A 15,829-nucleotide genomic window follows, 5' to 3' on the forward strand; every position below is an offset into this window, starting at 1 on the left:
AATGTATTGATTTCTTGTTTGGTAGAGCAATCTAGAGAATTATGCAGTTACAGGGACCACGTGGCCTAATGGACGAGGCGTCTGACTTCGAATCAGAAGATTGAGGGTTCGAGTCCCTTCGTGGTTGACACATTAGCTTTGTTGACGGTAAAAACCCCAAGTGTATAAATTGTCCACTCTAGCTGGATTAAGTTCTCTGACGAAGTTTGTTATGAGTATAGTCAAGTCCGGCCAGTTAGCTATGGTTAGAGCATGGTGCTAATAAAGCCATGGTGATGGGCTCAATCCCCCAATTACTGAATGATACATATACTGTGTTAGATTCCATAGAAGAGAGAAAGCACAAAAAATACTGAGAATCTTCACTGTCAAGTATGGGGGTCATCTTGGTGAAATCCCCAAAGACTGAAAGATAACATCACTTAATCCAGTGTAAAGAGTAAACAATTCACTCAATAACTTTCCTTGATTCATATCCGCTCCTGAAGAAAAGAATTGCTTTCCTTGTTGGATTCTTGTCAACTCTCTCTAGAAAAAAATCAAGAGGAAAGAGTGTGAATATCCAGTTACAGTGACCACGTGGCCTAATGGACATGTTGTCTGACTTCAGATCAGAAGATTGAGGATTTGAGTCCCTTTGTGGTTGGCAGGTTAGTTCTATTGAAGGAAAGAACCTCAAGTGTATAAATTGTTCACGCTGGCTGGGTTAAGTTCTCCTACAAATTTTGTTGGGAAAACAGTCCAACAGAGGCCGGTTAGCTCAGATGGTTAGAGCGTGGTGCTAATAACGCCAAGGTCATGGGTTCAATCCCCATACTGGCCATTTACTTTGAAAAAGACACCAATTCTAATTCTCCAAGGAGGAAACAAAGAATCCCATTTGAACCCTTACCTTCAACTGAGACCTGTTTTCCTCACCCTCTGAAATGGATTGATTTCTTGTTTGGTAGGGCAATCTAGAGAATTATGCAGTTACAGGGACCACGTGGCCTAATGGAGGAAATGGGTTCAATCCCCATACTGGCCATTTACTTTGAAAAAGACACCAATTCTAATTCTCCAAGGAGGAAACCAAGAATCCCATTTGAACCCTTACCTTCAACTGAGACCTGTTTTCCTCACCCTCTGAAATGTATTGATTTCTTGTTTGGTAGAGCAATCTAGAGAATTATGCAGTTCCAGGGACCACGTGGCCTAATGGAGGAAATGGGTTCAATCCCCATACTGGCCATTTACTTTGAAAAAGACACCAATTCTAATTCTCCAAGGAGGAAACCAAGAATCCCATTTGAACCCTTACCTTCAACTGAGACCTGTTTTCCTCACCCTCTGAAATGTATTGATTTCTTGTTTGGTAGAGCAATCTAGAGAATTATGCAGTTACAGGGACCACGTGGCCTAATGGACAAGGCGTCTGACTTCGAATCAGAAGATTGAGGGTTCGAGTCCCTTCGTGGTTGACACGTTAGCTTTGTTGACGGTAAGAACCCCAAGTGTATAAATTGTCCACTCTAGCTGGATTAAGTTCTCTGGCAAAGTTTGTTATGAGTATAGTCAAGGCAGGCCGGTTAGCTATGGTTAGAGCATGGTGCTAATAAAGCCATGGTGATGGGCTCAATCCCCCAATTACTGAATGATACATATACTGTGCTAGATTCCATAGAAGAGAGAAAGCACAAAAAATACTGAGAATCTTCACTGTCAAGTATGGGGGTCATCTTGGTGAAATCCCCAAAGACTGAAAGATAACATCACTTAATCCAGTGTAAAGAGTAAACAATTCACTCAATAACTTTCCTTGATTCATAACCGCTCCTGAAGAAAAGAATTGCTTTCCTTGTTGGATTCTTGTCAACTCTCTCTAGAAAAAAATCAAGAGGAAAGAGTGTGAATATCCAGTTACAGTGACCACGTGGCCTAATGGACATGTTGTCTGACTTCAGATCAGAAGATTGAGGATTTGAGTCCCTTTGTGGTTGGCAGGTTAGTTCTATTGAAGGAAAGAACCTCAAGTGTATAAATTGTTCACGCTGGCTGGATTAAGTTCTCCTACAAATTTTGTTGGGAAAACAGTCCAACAGAGGCCGGTTCGCTCAGATGGTTAGAGCGTGGTGCTAATAACGCCAAGGTCATGGGTTCAATCCCCATACTGGCCATTTACTTTGAAAAAGACACCAATTCTAATTCTCCAAGGAGGAAACCAAGAATCCCATTTGAACCCTTACCTTCAACTGAGACCTGTTTTCCTCACCCTCTGAAATGTATTGATTTCTTGATTGGTAGGGCAATCTAGAGGATTATGCAGTTCCAGGGACCACGTGGCCTAATGGAGGAAATGGGTTCAATCCCCATACTGGCCATTTACTTTGAAAAAGACACCAATTCTAATTCTCCAAGGAGGAAACAAAGAATCCCATTTGAACCCTTACCTTCAACTGAGACCTGTTTTCCTCACCCTCTGAAATGTATTGATTTCTAGTTTGGTAGGGCAATCTAGAGAATTATGCAGTTACATGGACCACGTGGCCTAATGGAGGAAATGGGTTCAATCCCCATACTGGCCATTTACTTTGAAAAAGACACCAATTCTAATTCTCCAAGGAGGAAACCAAGAATCCCATTTGAACCCTTACCTTCAACTGAGACCTGTTTTCCTCACCCTCTGAAATGTATTGATTTCTTGTTTGGTAGAGCAATCTAGAGAATTTTGCAGTTACAGGGACCACGTGGCCTAATGGACAAGGCGTCTGACTTCGAATCAGAAGATTGAGGGTTCGAGTCCCTTTGTGGTTGACACGTTAGCTTTGTTGACGGTAAGAACCCCAAGTGTATAAATTGTCCACTCTAGCTGGATTAAGTTCTCTGGCAAAGTTTGTTATGAGTATAGTCAAGGCAGTCTGGTTAGCTATGGTTAGAGCATGGTGCTAATAAAGCCATGGTGATGGGCTCAATCCCCCAATTACTGAATGATACATATACTGTGTTAGATTCCATAGAAGAGAGAAAGCACAAAAAATACTGAGAATCTTCACTGTCAAGTATGGGGTCATCTTGGTGAAATCCCCAAAGACTGAAAGATAACATCACTTAATCCAGTGTAAAGAGTAAACAATTCACTCAATAACTTTCCTTGATTCATAACCGCTCCTGAAGAAAATAATTGCTTTCCTTGTTGGATTCTTGTCAACTCTCTCTAGAAAAAAATCAAGAGGAAAGAGTGTGAATATCCAGTTACAGTGACCACGTGGCCTAATGGACATGTTGTCTGACTTCAGATCAGAAGATTGAGGATTTGAGTCCCTTTGTGGTTGGCAGGTTAGTTCTATTGAAGGAAAGAACCTCAAGTGTATAAATTGTTCACGCTGGCTGGGTTAAGTTCTCCTACAAATTTTGTTGGGAAAACAATCCAACAGAGGCCGGTTAGCTCAGATGGTTAGAGCGTGGTGCTAATAACGCCAAGGTCATGGGTTCAATCCCCATACTGGCCATTTACTTTGAAAAAGACACCAATTCTAATTCTCCAAGGAGGAAACAAAGAATCCCATTTGAACCCTTACCTTCAACTGAGACCTGTTTTCCTCACCCTCTGAAATGGATTGATTTCTTGTTTGGTAGGGCAATCTAGAGAATTATGCAGTTCCAGGGACCACGTGGCCTAATGGAGGAAATGGGTTCAATCCCCATACTGGCCATTTACTTTGAAAAAGACACCAATTCTAATTCTCCAAGGAGGAAACCAAGAATCCCATTTGAACCCTTACCTTCAACTGAGACCTGTTTTCCTCACCCTCTGAAATGTATTGATTTCTTGTTTGGTAGAGCAATCTAGAGAATTATGCAGTTACAGGGACCACGTGGCCTAATGGACAAGGCGTCTGACTTCGAATCAGAAGATTGAGGGTTCGAGTCCCTTCGTGGTTAGCTTTGTTGACGGTAAGAACCCCAAGTGTATAAATTGTCCACTCTAGCTGGATTAAGTTCTCTGGCAAAGTTTGTTATGAGTATAGTCAAGGCAGGCCGGTTAGCTATGGTTAGAGCATGGTGCTAATAAAGCCATGGTGATGGGCTCAATCCCCCAATTACTGAATGATACATATACTGTGTTAGATTCCATAGAAGAGAGAAAGCACAAAAAATACTGAGAATCTTCACTGTCAAGTATGGGGGTCATCTTGGTGAAATCCCCAAAGACTGAAAGATAACATCACTTAATCCAGTGTAAAGAGTAAACAATTCACTCAATAACTTTCCTTGATTCATAACCGCTCCTGAAGAAAAGAATTGCTTTCCTTGTTGGATTCTTGTCAACTCTCTCTAGAAAAAAATCAAGAGGAAAGAGTGTGAATATCCAGTTACAGTGACCACGTGGCCTAATGGACATGTTGTCTGACTTCAGATCAGAAGATTGAGGATTTGAGTCCCTTTGTGGTTGGCAGGTTAGTTCTATTGAAGGAAAGAACCTCAAGTGTATAAATTGTTCACGCTGGCTGGATTAAGTTCTCCTACAAATTTTGTTGGGAAAACAGTCCAACAGAGGCCGGTTCGCTCAGATGGTTAGAGCGTGGTGCTAATAACGCCAAGGTCATGGGTTCAATCCCCATACTGGCCATTTACTTTGAAAAAGACACCAATTCTAATTCTCCAAGGAGGAAACCAAGAATCCCATTTGAACCCTTACCTTCAACTGAGACCTGTTTTCCTCACCCTCTGAAATGTATTGATTTCTTGATTGGTAGGGCAATCTAGAGGATTATGCAGTTCCAGGGACCACGTGGCCTAATGGAGGAAATGGGTTCAATCCCCATACTGGCCATTTACTTTGAAAAAGACACCAATTCTAATTCTCCAAGGAGGAAACAAAGAATCCCATTTGAACCCTTACCTTCAACTGAGACCTGTTTTCCTCACCCTCTGAAATGTATTGATTTCTAGTTTGGTAGGGCAATCTAGAGAATTATGCAGTTACATGGACCACGTGGCCTAATGGAGGAAATGGGTTCAATCCCCATACTGGCCATTTACTTTGAAAAAGACACCAATTCTAATTCTCCAAGGAGGAAACCAAGAATCCCATTTGAACCCTTACCTTCAACTGAGACCTGTTTTCCTCACCCTCTGAAATGTATTGATTTCTTGTTTGGTAGAGCAATCTAGAGAATTTTGCAGTTACAGGGACCACGTGGCCTAATGGACAAGGCGTCTGACTTCGAATCAGAAGATTGAGGGTTCGAGTCCCTTTGTGGTTGACACGTTAGCTTTGTTGACGGTAAGAACCCCAAGTGTATAAATTGTCCACTCTAGCTGGATTAAGTTCTCTGGCAAAGTTTGTTATGAGTATAGTCAAGGCAGTCTGGTTAGCTATGGTTAGAGCATGGTGCTAATAAAGCCATGGTGATGGGCTCAATCCCCCAATTACTGAATGATACATATACTGTGTTAGATTCCATAGAAGAGAGAAAGCACAAAAAATACTGAGAATCTTCACTGTCAAGTATGGGGTCATCTTGGTGAAATCCCCAAAGACTGAAAGATAACATCACTTAATCCAGTGTAAAGAGTAAACAATTCACTCAATAACTTTCCTTGATTCATAACCGCTCCTGAAGAAAAGAATTGCTTTCCTTGTTGGATTCTTGTCAACTCTCTCTAGAAAAAAATCAAGAGGAAAGAGTGTGAATATCCAGTTACAGTGACCACGTGGCCTAATGGACATGTTGTCTGACTTCAGATCAGAAGATTGAGGATTTGAGTCCCTTTGTGGTTGGCAGGTTAGTTCTATTGAAGGAAAGAACCTCAAGTGTATAAATTGTTCACGCTGGCTGGGTTAAGTTCTCCTACAAATTTTGTTGGGAAAACAATCCAACAGAGGCCGGTTAGCTCAGATGGTTAGAGCGTGGTGCTAATAACGCCAAGGTCATGGGTTCAATCCCCATACTGGCCATTTACTTTGAAAAAGACACCAATTCTAATTCTCCAAGGAGGAAACAAAGAATCCCATTTGAACCCTTACCTTCAACTGAGACCTGTTTTCCTCACCCTCTGAAATGGATTGATTTCTTGTTTGGTAGGGCAATCTAGAGAATTATGCAGTTACAGGGACCACGTGGCCTAATGGAGGAAATGGGTTCAATCCCCATACTGGCCATTTACTTTGAAAAAGACACCAATTCTAATTCTCCAAGGAGGAAACCAAGAATCCCATTTGAACCCTTACCTTCAACTGAGACCTGTTTTCCTCACCCTCTGAAATGTATTGATTTCTTGTTTGGTAGAGCAATCTAGAGAATTATGCAGTTACAGGGACCACGTGGCTTAATGGACAAGGCGTCTGACTTCGAATCAGAAGATTGAGGGTTCGAGTCCCTTCGTGGTTGACACATTAGCTTTGTTGACGGTAAAAACCCCAAGTGTATAAATTGTCCACTCTAGCTGGATTAAGTTCTCTGACGAAGTTTGTTATGAGTATAGTCAAGTCAGGCCAGTTAGCTATGGTTAGAGCATGGTGCTAATAAAGCCATGGTGATGGGTTCAATCCCCCAATTACTGAATGATACATATACTGTGTTAGATTCCATAGAAGAGAGAAAACACAAAAAATACTGAGAATCTTCACTGTCAAGTATGCAGGTCATCTTGTTGAAATCCCCAAAGACTGAAAGATAACATCACTTAATCCAGTGTAAAGAGTAAACAATTCACTCAATAACTTTCCTTGATTCATAACCGCTCCTGACGAAAAGAATTGCTTTCCTTCTTGGATTCTTGTCAACTCTCTCTAGAAAAAAATCAAGAGGAAAGAGTGTGAATAGCACAGTTACAGTGACCACATGGCCTAATGGACATGTTGTCTGACTTCAGATCAGAAGATTGAGGATTTGAGTCCCTTTGTGGTTGGCAGGTTAGTTCTATTGAAGGAAAGAACCTCAAGTGTATAAATTGTTCACGCTGGCTGGATTAAGTTCTCCTACAAATTTTGTTGGGAAAACAGTCCAACAGAGGCCGGTTCGCTCAGATGGTTAGAGCGTGGTGCTAATAACGCCAAGGTCATGGGTTCAATCCCCATACTGGCCATTTACTTTGAAAAAGACACCAATTCTAATTCTCCAAGGAGGAAACCAAGAATCCCATTTGAACCCTTACCTTCAACTGAGACCTGTTTTCCTCACCCTCTGAAATGTATTGATTTCTAGTTTGGTAGGGCAATCTAGAGAATTATGCAGTTACATGGACCACGTGGCCTAATGGAGGAAATGGGTTCAATCCCCATACTGGCCATTTACTTTGAAAAAGACACCAATTCTAATTCTCCAAGGAGGAAACCAAGAATCCCATTTGAACCCTTACCTTCAACTGAGACCTGTTTTCCTCACCCTCTGAAATGTATTGATTTCTTGTTTGGTAGAGCAATCTAGAGAATTATGCAGTTACAGGGACCACGTGGCCTAATGGACAAGGCGTCTGACTTCGAATCAGAAGATTGAGGGTTCGAGTCCCTTCGTGGTTGACACGTTAGCTTTGTTGACGGTAAGAACCCCAAGTGTATAAATTGTCCACTCTAGCTGGATTAAGTTCTCTGGCAAAGTTTGTTATGAGTATAGTCAAGGCAGTCCGGTTAGCTATGGTTAGAGCATGGTGCTAATAAAGCCATGGTGATGGGCTCAATCCCCCAATTACTGAATGATACATATACTGTGTTAGATTCCATAGAAGAGAGAAAGCACAAAAAATACTGAGAATCTTCACTGTCAAGTATGGGGTCATCTTGGTGAAATCTTCAAAGACTGAAAGATAACATCACTTAATCCAGTGTAAAGAGTAAACAATTCACTCAATAACTTTCCTTGATGCATAACCGCTCCTGAAGAAAAGAATTGCTTTCCTTGTTGGATTCTTGTCAACTCTCTCTAGAAAAAAATCAAGAGGAAAGAGTGTGAATATCCAGTTACAGTGACCACGTGGCCTAATGGACATGTTGTCTGACTTCAGATCAGAAGATTGAGGATTTGAGTCCCTTTGTGGTTGGCAGGTTAGTTCTATTGAAGGAAAGAACCTCAAGTGTATAAATTGTTCACGCTGGCTGGGTTAAGTTCTCCTACAAATTTTGTTGGGAAAACAATCCAACAGAGGCCGGTTAGCTCAGATGGTTAGAGCGTGGTGCTAATAACGCCAAGGTCATGGGTTCAATCCCCATACTGGCCATTTACTTTGAAAAAGACACCAATTCTAATTCTCCAAGGAGGAAACAAAGAATCCCATTTGAACCCTTACCTTCAACTGAGACCTGTTTTCCTCACCCTCTGAAATGGATTGATTTCTTGTTTGGTAGGGCAATCTAGAGAATTATGCAGTTCCAGGGACCACGTGGCCTAATGGAGGAAATGGGTTCAATCCCCATACTGGCCATTTACTTTGAAAAAGACACCAATTCTAATTCTCCAAGGAGGAAACAAAGAATCCCATTTGAACCCTTACCTTCAACTGAGACCTGTTTTCCTCACCCTCTTAAATGTATTGATTTCTTGTTTGGTAGGGCAATCTAGAGAATTATGCAGTTACAGGGACCACGTGGCCTAATGGACAATGTGTCTGACTTCGAATCAGAAGATTGAGGGTTCGAGTCCCTTCGTGGTTGACACATTAGCTTTGTTGACGGTAAAAACCCCAAGTGTATAAATTGTCCACTCTAGCTGGATTAAGTTCTCTGACGAAGTTTGTTATGAGTATAGTCAAGTCAGGCCAGTTAGCTATGGTTAGAGCATGGTGCTAATAAAGCCATGGTGATGGGTTCAATACCCCAATTACTGAATGATACATATACTGTGTTAGATTCCATAGAAGAGAGAAAACACAAAAAATACTGAGAATCTTCACTGTCAAGTATGCAGGTCATCTTGTTGAAATCCCCAAAGACTGAAAGATAACATCACTTAATCCAGTGTAAAGAGTAAACAATTCACTCAATAACTTTCCTTGATTCATAACCGCTCCTGACGAAAAGAATTGCTTTCCTTCTTGGATTCTTGTCAACTCTCTCTAGAAAAAAATCAAGAGGAAAGAGTGTTAATATCCAGTTACAGTGACCACATGGCCTAATGGACATGTTGTCTGACTTCAGATCAGAAGATTGAGGATTTGAGTCCCTTTGTGGTTGGCAGGTTAGTTCTATTGAAGGAAAGAACCTCAAGTGTATAAATTGTTCACGCTGGCTGGATTAAGTTCTCCTACAAATTTTGTTGGGAAAACAGTCCAACAGAGGCCGGTTAGCTCAGATGGTTAGAGTGTGGTGCTAATAACGCCAAGGTCATGGGTTCAATCCCCATACTGGCCATTTACTTTGAAAAAGACACCAATTCTAATTCTCCAAGGAGGAAACAAAGAATCCCATTTGAACCCTTACCTTCAACTGAGACCTGTTTTCCTCACCCTCTGAAATGGATTGATTTCTTGTTTGGTAGGGCAATCTAGAGAATTATGCAGTTCCAGGGACCACGTGGCCTAATGGAGGAAATGGGTTCAATCCCCATACTGGCCATTTACTTTGAAAAAGACACCAATTCTAATTCTCCAAGGAGGAAACCAAGAATCCCATTTGAACCCTTACCTTCAACTGAGACCTGTTTTCCTCACCCTCTGAAATGTATTGATTTCTTGTTTGGTAGAGCAATCTAGAGAATTATGCAGTTCCAGGGACCACGTGGCCTAATGGAGGAAATGGGTTCAATCCCCATACTGGCCATTTACTTTGAAAAAGACACCAATTCTAATTCTCCAAGGAGGAAACCAAGAATCCCATTTGAACCCTTACCTTCAACTGAGACCTGTTTTCCTCACCCTCTGAAATGTATTGATTTCTTGTTTGGTAGGGCAATCTAGAGAATTATGCAGTTACAGGGACCACGTGGCCTAATGGAGGAAATGGGTTCAATCCCCATACTGGCCATTTACTTTGAAAAAGACACCAATTCTAATTCTCCAAGGAGGAAACAAAGAATCCCATTTGAACCCTTACCTTCAACTGAGACCTGTTTTCCTCACCCTCTTAAATGTATTGATTTCTTGTTTGGTAGGGCAATCTAGAGAATTATGCAGTTACAGGGACCACGTGGCCTAATGGACAATGTGTCTGACTTCGAATCAGAAGATTGAGGGTTCGAGTCCCTTCGTGGTTGACACATTAGCTTTGTTGACGGTAAAAACCCCAAGTGTATAAATTGTCCACTCTAGCTGGATTAAGTTCTCTGACAAAGTTTGTTATGAGTATAGTCAAGGCAGGCCAGTTAGCTATGGTTAGAGCATGGTGCTAATAAAGCCATGGGGATGGGCTCAATCCCCCAATTACTGAATGATACATATACTGTGTTAGATTCCATAGAAGAGAGAAAGCACAAAAAATACTGAGAATCTTCACTGTCAAGTATGGGGGTCATCTTGGTGAAATCCCCAAAGACTGAAAGATAACATCACTTAATCCAGTGTAAAGAGTAAACAATTCACTCAATAACTTTCCTTGATTCATAACCGCTCCTGAAGAAAAGAATTGCTTTCCTTGTTGGATTCTTGTCAACTCTCTCTAGAAAAAAATCAAGAGGAAAGAGTGTGAATATCCAGTTACAGTGACCACGTGGCCTAATGGACATGTTGTCTGACTTCAGATCAGAAGATTGAGGATTTGAGTCCCTTTGTGGTTGGCAGGTTAGTTCTATTGAAGGAAAGAACCTCAAGTGTATAAATTGTTCACGCTGGCTGGATTAAGTTCTCCTACAAATTTTGTTGGGAAAACAGTCCAACAGAGGCCGGTTAGCTCAGATGGTTAGAGCATGGTGCTAATAACGCCAAGGTCATGGGTTCAATCCCCATACTGGCCATTTACTTTGAAAAAGACACCAATTCTAATTCTCCAAGGAGGAAACCAAGAATCCCATTTGAACCCTTACCTTCAACTGAGACCTGTTTTCCTCACCCTCTGAAATGTATTGATTTCTTGATTGGTAGGGCAATCTAGAGAATTATGCAGTTCCAGGGACCACGTGGCCTAATGGAGGAAATGGGTTCAATCCCCATACTGGCCATTTACTTTGAAAAAGACACCAATTCTAATTCTCCAAGGAGGAAACAAAGAATCCCATTTGAACCCTTACCTTCAACTGAGACCTGTTTTCCTCACCCTCTGAAATGTATTGATTTCTAGTTTGGTAGGGCAATCTAGAGAATTATGCAGTTACATGGACCACGTGGCCTAATGGAGGAAATGGGTTCAATCCCCATACTGGCCATTTACTTTGAAAAAGACACCAATTCTAATTCTCCAAGGAGGAAACCAAGAATCCCATTTGAACCCTTACCTTCAACTGAGACCTGTTTTCCTCACCCTCTGAAATGTATTGATTTCTTGTTTGGTAGAGCAATCTAGAGAATTATGCAGTTACAGGGACCACGTGGCCTAATGGACAAGGCGTCTGACTTCGAATCAGAAGATTGAGGGTTCGAGTCCCTTCGTGGTTGACACGTTAGCTTTGTTGACGGTAAGAACCCCAAGTGTATAAATTGTCCACTCTAGCTGGATTAAGTTCTCTGGCAAAGTTTGTTATGAGTATAGTCAAGGCAGTCCGGTTAGCTATGGTTAGAGCATGGTGCTAATAAAGCCATGGTGATGGGCTCAATCCCCCAATTACTGAATGATACATATACTGTGTTAGATTCCATAGAAGAGAGAAAGCACAAAAAATACTGAGAATCTTCACTGTCAAGTATGGGGTCATCTTCGTGAAATCCCCAAAGACTGAAAGATAACATCACTTAATCCAGTGTAAAGAGTAAACAATTCACTCAATAACTTTCCTTGATTCATAACCGCTCCTGAAGAAAATAATTGCTTTCCTTGTTGGATTCTTGTCAACTCTCTCTAGAAAAAAATCAAGAGGAAAGAGTGTGAATATCCAGTTACAGTGACCACGTGGCCTAATGGACATGTTGTCTGACTTCAGATCAGAAGATTGAGGATTTGAGTCCCTTTGTGGTTGGCAGGTTAGTTCTATTGAAGGAAAGAACCTCAAGTGTATAAATTGTTCACGCTGGCTGGGTTAAGTTCTCCTACAAATTTTGTTGGGAAAACAATCCAACAGAGGCCGGTTAGCTCAGATGGTTAGAGCGTGGTGCTAATAACGCCAAGGTCATGGGTTCAATCCCCATACTGGCCATTTACTTTGAAAAAGACACCAATTCTAATTCTCCAAGGAGGAAACAAAGAATCCCATTTGAACCCTTACCTTCAACTGAGACCTGTTTTCCTCACCCTCTGAAATGGATTGATTTCTTGTTTGGTAGGGCAATCTAGAGAATTATGCAGTTACAGGGACCACGTGGCCTAATGGAGGAAATGGGTTCAATCCCCATACTGGCCATTTACTTTGAAAAAGACACCAATTCTAATTCTCCAAGGAGGAAACCAAGAATCCCATTTGAACCCTTACCTTCAACTGAGACCTGTTTTCCTCACCCTCTGAAATGTATTGATTTCTTGTTTGGTAGAGCAATCTAGAGAATTATGCAGTTACAGGGACCACGTGGCCTAATGGACGAGGCGTCTGACTTCGAATCAGAAGATTGAGGGTTCGAGTCCCTTCGTGGTTGACACATTAGCTTTGTTGACGGTAAAAACCCCAAGTGTATAAATTGTCCACTCTAGCTGGATTAAGTTCTCTGACGAAGTTTGTTATGAGTATAGTCAAGTCCGGCCAGTTAGCTATGGTTAGAGCATGGTGCTAATAAAGCCATGGTGATGGGCTCAATCCCCCAATTACTGAATGATACATATACTGTGTTAGATTCCATAGAAGAGAGAAAGCACAAAAAATACTGAGAATCTTCACTGTCAAGTATGGGGGTCATCTTGGTGAAATCCCCAAAGACTGAAAGATAACATCACTTAATCCAGTGTAAAGAGTAAACAATTCACTCAATAACTTTCCTTGATTCATATCCGCTCCTGAAGAAAAGAATTGCTTTCCTTGTTGGATTCTTGTCAACTCTCTCTAGAAAAAAATCAAGAGGAAAGAGTGTGAATATCCAGTTACAGTGACCACGTGGCCTAATGGACATGTTGTCTGACTTCAGATCAGAAGATTGAGGATTTGAGTCCCTTTGTGGTTGGCAGGTTAGTTCTATTGAAGGAAAGAACCTCAAGTGTATAAATTGTTCACGCTGGCTGGGTTAAGTTCTCCTACAAATTTTGTTGGGAAAACAGTCCAACAGAGGCCGGTTAGCTCAGATGGTTAGAGCGTGGTGCTAATAACGCCAAGGTCATGGGTTCAATCCCCATACTGGCCATTTACTTTGAAAAAGACACCAATTCTAATTCTCCAAGGAGGAAACAAAGAATCCCATTTGAACCCTTACCTTCAACTGAGACCTGTTTTCCTCACCCTCTGAAATGGATTGATTTCTTGTTTGGTAGGGCAATCTAGAGAATTATGCAGTTACAGGGACCACGTGGCCTAATGGAGGAAATGGGTTCAATCCCCATACTGGCCATTTACTTTGAAAAAGACACCAATTCTAATTCTCCAAGGAGGAAACCAAGAATCCCATTTGAACCCTTACCTTCAACTGAGACCTGTTTTCCTCACCCTCTGAAATGTATTGATTTCTTGTTTGGTAGAGCAATCTAGAGAATTATGCAGTTACAGGGACCACGTGGCCTAATGGACAAGGCGTCTGACTTCGAATCAGAAGATTGAGGGTTCGAGTCCCTTCGTGGTTGACACGTTAGCTTTGTTGACGGTAAGAACCCCAAGTGTATAAATTGTCCACTCTAGCTGGATTAAGTTCTCTGGCAAAGTTTGTTATGAGTATAGTCAAGGCAGTCCGGTTAGCTATGGTTAGAGCATGGTGCTAATAAAGCCATGGTGATGGGCTCAATCCCCCAATTACTGAATGATACATATACTGTGTTAGATTCCATAGAAGAGAGAAAGCACAAAAAATACTGAGAATCTTCACTGTCAAGTATGGGGTCATCTTGGTGAAATCCCCAAAGACTGAAAGATAACATCACTTAATCCAGTGTAAAGAGTAAACAATTCACTCAATAACTTTCCTTGATTCATAACCGCTCCTGAAGAAAATAATTGCTTTCCTTGTTGGATTCTTGTCAACTCTCTCTAGAAAAAAATCAAGAGGAAAGAGTGTGAATATCCAGTTACAGTGACCACGTGGCCTAATGGACATGTTGTCTGACTTCAGATCAGAAGATTGAGGATTTGAGTCCCTTTGTGGTTGGCAGGTTAGTTCTATTGAAGGAAAGAACCTCAAGTGTATAAATTGTTCACGCTGGCTGGGTTAAGTTCTCCTACAAATTTTGTTGGGAAAACAATCCAACAGAGGCCGGTTAGCTCAGATGGTTAGAGCGTGGTGCTAATAACGCCAAGGTCATGGGTTCAATCCCCATACTGGCCATTTACTTTGAAAAAGACACCAATTCTAATTCTCCAAGGAGGAAACAAAGAATCCCATTTGAACCCTTACCTTCAACTGAGACCTGTTTTCCTCACCCTCTGAAATGGATTGATTTCTTGTTTGGTAGGGCAATCTAGAGAATTATGCAGTTACAGGGACCACGTGGCCTAATGGAGGAAATGGGTTCAATCCCCATACTGGCCATTTACTTTGAAAAAGACACCAATTCTAATTCTCCAAGGAGGAAACCAAGAATCCCATTTGAACCCTTACCTTCAACTGAGACCTGTTTTCCTCACCCTCTGAAATGTATTGATTTCTTGTTTGGTAGAGCAATCTAGAGAATTATGCAGTTACAGGGACCACGTGGCCTAATGGACGAGGCGTCTGACTTCGAATCAGAAGATTGAGGGTTCGAGTCCCTTCGTGGTTGACACATTAGCTTTGTTGACGGTAAAAACCCCAAGTGTATAAATTGTCCACTCTAGCTGGATTAAGTTCTCTGACGAAGTTTGTTATGAGTATAGTCAAGTCCGGCCAGTTAGCTATGGTTAGAGCATGGTGCTAATAAAGCCATGGTGATGGGCTCAATCCCCCAATTACTGAATGATACATATACTGTGTTAGATTCCATAGAAGAGAGAAAGCACAAAAAATACTGAGAATCTTCACTGTCAAGTATGGGGGTCATCTTGGTGAAATCCCCAAAGACTGAAAGATAACATCACTTAATCCAGTGTAAAGAGTAAACAATTCACTCAATAACTTTCCTTGATTCATATCCGCTCCTGAAGAAAAGAATTGCTTTCCTTGTTGGATTCTTGTCAACTCTCTCTAGAAAAAAATCAAGAGGAAAGAGTGTGAATATCCAGTTACAGTGACCACGTGGCCTAATGGACATGTTGTCTGACTTCAGATCAGAAGATTGAGGATTTGAGTCCCTTTGTGGTTGGCAGGTTAGTTCTATTGAAGGAAAGAACCTCAAGTGTATAAATTGTTCACGCTGGCTGGGTTAAGTTCTCCTACAAATTTTGTTGGGAAAACAGTCCAACAGAGGCCGGTTAGCTCAGATGGTTAGAGCGTGGTGCTAATAACGCCAAGGTCATGGGTTCAATCCCCATACTGGCCATTTACTTTGAAAAAGACACCAATTCTAATTCTCCAAGGAGGAAACAAAGAATCCCATTTGAACCCTTACCTTCAACTGAGACCTGTTTTCCTCACCCTCTGAAATGGATTGATTTCTTGTTTGGTAGGGCAATCTAGAGAATTATGCAGTTACAGGGACCACGTGGCCTAATGGAGGAAATGGGTTCAATCCCCATACTGGCCATTTACTTTGAAAAAGACACCAATTCTAATTCTCCAAGGAGGA

The 15,829-nt window shown here is 41.5% G+C and overlaps 26 non-coding genes across 26 annotated transcripts; all 26 read left to right on the forward strand.

Moving 5' to 3' along the window:
* The first annotated feature begins 54 nt into the window (after positions 1–54).
* On the forward strand, positions 55–127 carry trnar-ucg (transfer RNA arginine (anticodon UCG)). The gene has a single exon. It is a non-coding gene; the product is annotated as a tRNA-Arg (tRNA).
* A 622-nt stretch (positions 128–749) lies between these two features.
* On the forward strand, positions 750–823 carry trnai-aau (transfer RNA isoleucine (anticodon AAU)). The gene has a single exon. It is a non-coding gene; the product is annotated as a tRNA-Ile (tRNA).
* Positions 824–1,387: 564 nt separating this feature from the next.
* Positions 1,388–1,460, forward strand: trnar-ucg (transfer RNA arginine (anticodon UCG)). The gene has a single exon. It is a non-coding gene; the product is annotated as a tRNA-Arg (tRNA).
* Positions 1,461–2,082: 622 nt separating this feature from the next.
* trnai-aau (transfer RNA isoleucine (anticodon AAU)) lies at positions 2,083–2,156 on the forward strand. Its single transcript has one exon. It is a non-coding gene; the product is annotated as a tRNA-Ile (tRNA).
* Positions 2,157–2,720: 564 nt separating this feature from the next.
* trnar-ucg (transfer RNA arginine (anticodon UCG)) lies at positions 2,721–2,793 on the forward strand. Its single transcript has one exon. It is a non-coding gene; the product is annotated as a tRNA-Arg (tRNA).
* Positions 2,794–3,414: 621 nt separating this feature from the next.
* Positions 3,415–3,488, forward strand: trnai-aau (transfer RNA isoleucine (anticodon AAU)). Its single transcript has one exon. It is a non-coding gene; the product is annotated as a tRNA-Ile (tRNA).
* Positions 3,489–3,848: 360 nt separating this feature from the next.
* trnar-ucg (transfer RNA arginine (anticodon UCG)) lies at positions 3,849–3,921 on the forward strand. Its single transcript has one exon. It is a non-coding gene; the product is annotated as a tRNA-Arg (tRNA).
* Positions 3,922–4,535: 614 nt separating this feature from the next.
* trnai-aau (transfer RNA isoleucine (anticodon AAU)) lies at positions 4,536–4,609 on the forward strand. Its single transcript has one exon. It is a non-coding gene; the product is annotated as a tRNA-Ile (tRNA).
* A 564-nt stretch (positions 4,610–5,173) lies between these two features.
* Positions 5,174–5,246, forward strand: trnar-ucg (transfer RNA arginine (anticodon UCG)). Its single transcript has one exon. It is a non-coding gene; the product is annotated as a tRNA-Arg (tRNA).
* Positions 5,247–5,867: 621 nt separating this feature from the next.
* trnai-aau (transfer RNA isoleucine (anticodon AAU)) lies at positions 5,868–5,941 on the forward strand. Its single transcript has one exon. It is a non-coding gene; the product is annotated as a tRNA-Ile (tRNA).
* A 360-nt stretch (positions 5,942–6,301) lies between these two features.
* On the forward strand, positions 6,302–6,374 carry trnar-ucg (transfer RNA arginine (anticodon UCG)). The gene has a single exon. It is a non-coding gene; the product is annotated as a tRNA-Arg (tRNA).
* A 623-nt stretch (positions 6,375–6,997) lies between these two features.
* Positions 6,998–7,071, forward strand: trnai-aau (transfer RNA isoleucine (anticodon AAU)). The gene has a single exon. It is a non-coding gene; the product is annotated as a tRNA-Ile (tRNA).
* Positions 7,072–7,431: 360 nt separating this feature from the next.
* trnar-ucg (transfer RNA arginine (anticodon UCG)) lies at positions 7,432–7,504 on the forward strand. Its single transcript has one exon. It is a non-coding gene; the product is annotated as a tRNA-Arg (tRNA).
* Positions 7,505–8,125: 621 nt separating this feature from the next.
* On the forward strand, positions 8,126–8,199 carry trnai-aau (transfer RNA isoleucine (anticodon AAU)). The gene has a single exon. It is a non-coding gene; the product is annotated as a tRNA-Ile (tRNA).
* Positions 8,200–8,559: 360 nt separating this feature from the next.
* On the forward strand, positions 8,560–8,632 carry trnar-ucg (transfer RNA arginine (anticodon UCG)). The gene has a single exon. It is a non-coding gene; the product is annotated as a tRNA-Arg (tRNA).
* A 622-nt stretch (positions 8,633–9,254) lies between these two features.
* On the forward strand, positions 9,255–9,328 carry trnai-aau (transfer RNA isoleucine (anticodon AAU)). The gene has a single exon. It is a non-coding gene; the product is annotated as a tRNA-Ile (tRNA).
* A 768-nt stretch (positions 9,329–10,096) lies between these two features.
* Positions 10,097–10,169, forward strand: trnar-ucg (transfer RNA arginine (anticodon UCG)). The gene has a single exon. It is a non-coding gene; the product is annotated as a tRNA-Arg (tRNA).
* Positions 10,170–10,791: 622 nt separating this feature from the next.
* Positions 10,792–10,865, forward strand: trnai-aau (transfer RNA isoleucine (anticodon AAU)). The gene has a single exon. It is a non-coding gene; the product is annotated as a tRNA-Ile (tRNA).
* Positions 10,866–11,429: 564 nt separating this feature from the next.
* trnar-ucg (transfer RNA arginine (anticodon UCG)) lies at positions 11,430–11,502 on the forward strand. The gene has a single exon. It is a non-coding gene; the product is annotated as a tRNA-Arg (tRNA).
* Positions 11,503–12,123: 621 nt separating this feature from the next.
* Positions 12,124–12,197, forward strand: trnai-aau (transfer RNA isoleucine (anticodon AAU)). Its single transcript has one exon. It is a non-coding gene; the product is annotated as a tRNA-Ile (tRNA).
* Positions 12,198–12,557: 360 nt separating this feature from the next.
* trnar-ucg (transfer RNA arginine (anticodon UCG)) lies at positions 12,558–12,630 on the forward strand. The gene has a single exon. It is a non-coding gene; the product is annotated as a tRNA-Arg (tRNA).
* Positions 12,631–13,252: 622 nt separating this feature from the next.
* On the forward strand, positions 13,253–13,326 carry trnai-aau (transfer RNA isoleucine (anticodon AAU)). The gene has a single exon. It is a non-coding gene; the product is annotated as a tRNA-Ile (tRNA).
* A 360-nt stretch (positions 13,327–13,686) lies between these two features.
* On the forward strand, positions 13,687–13,759 carry trnar-ucg (transfer RNA arginine (anticodon UCG)). Its single transcript has one exon. It is a non-coding gene; the product is annotated as a tRNA-Arg (tRNA).
* Positions 13,760–14,380: 621 nt separating this feature from the next.
* On the forward strand, positions 14,381–14,454 carry trnai-aau (transfer RNA isoleucine (anticodon AAU)). The gene has a single exon. It is a non-coding gene; the product is annotated as a tRNA-Ile (tRNA).
* Positions 14,455–14,814: 360 nt separating this feature from the next.
* Positions 14,815–14,887, forward strand: trnar-ucg (transfer RNA arginine (anticodon UCG)). The gene has a single exon. It is a non-coding gene; the product is annotated as a tRNA-Arg (tRNA).
* A 622-nt stretch (positions 14,888–15,509) lies between these two features.
* Positions 15,510–15,583, forward strand: trnai-aau (transfer RNA isoleucine (anticodon AAU)). Its single transcript has one exon. It is a non-coding gene; the product is annotated as a tRNA-Ile (tRNA).
* Positions 15,584–15,829: the final 246 nt, after the last annotated feature.

This window comes from Labrus mixtus, chromosome 6 (genome assembly GCF_963584025.1).
Source record: "Labrus mixtus chromosome 6, fLabMix1.1, whole genome shotgun sequence".
NCBI classification, from domain to species: domain Eukaryota; kingdom Metazoa; phylum Chordata; class Actinopteri; order Labriformes; family Labridae; genus Labrus; species Labrus mixtus.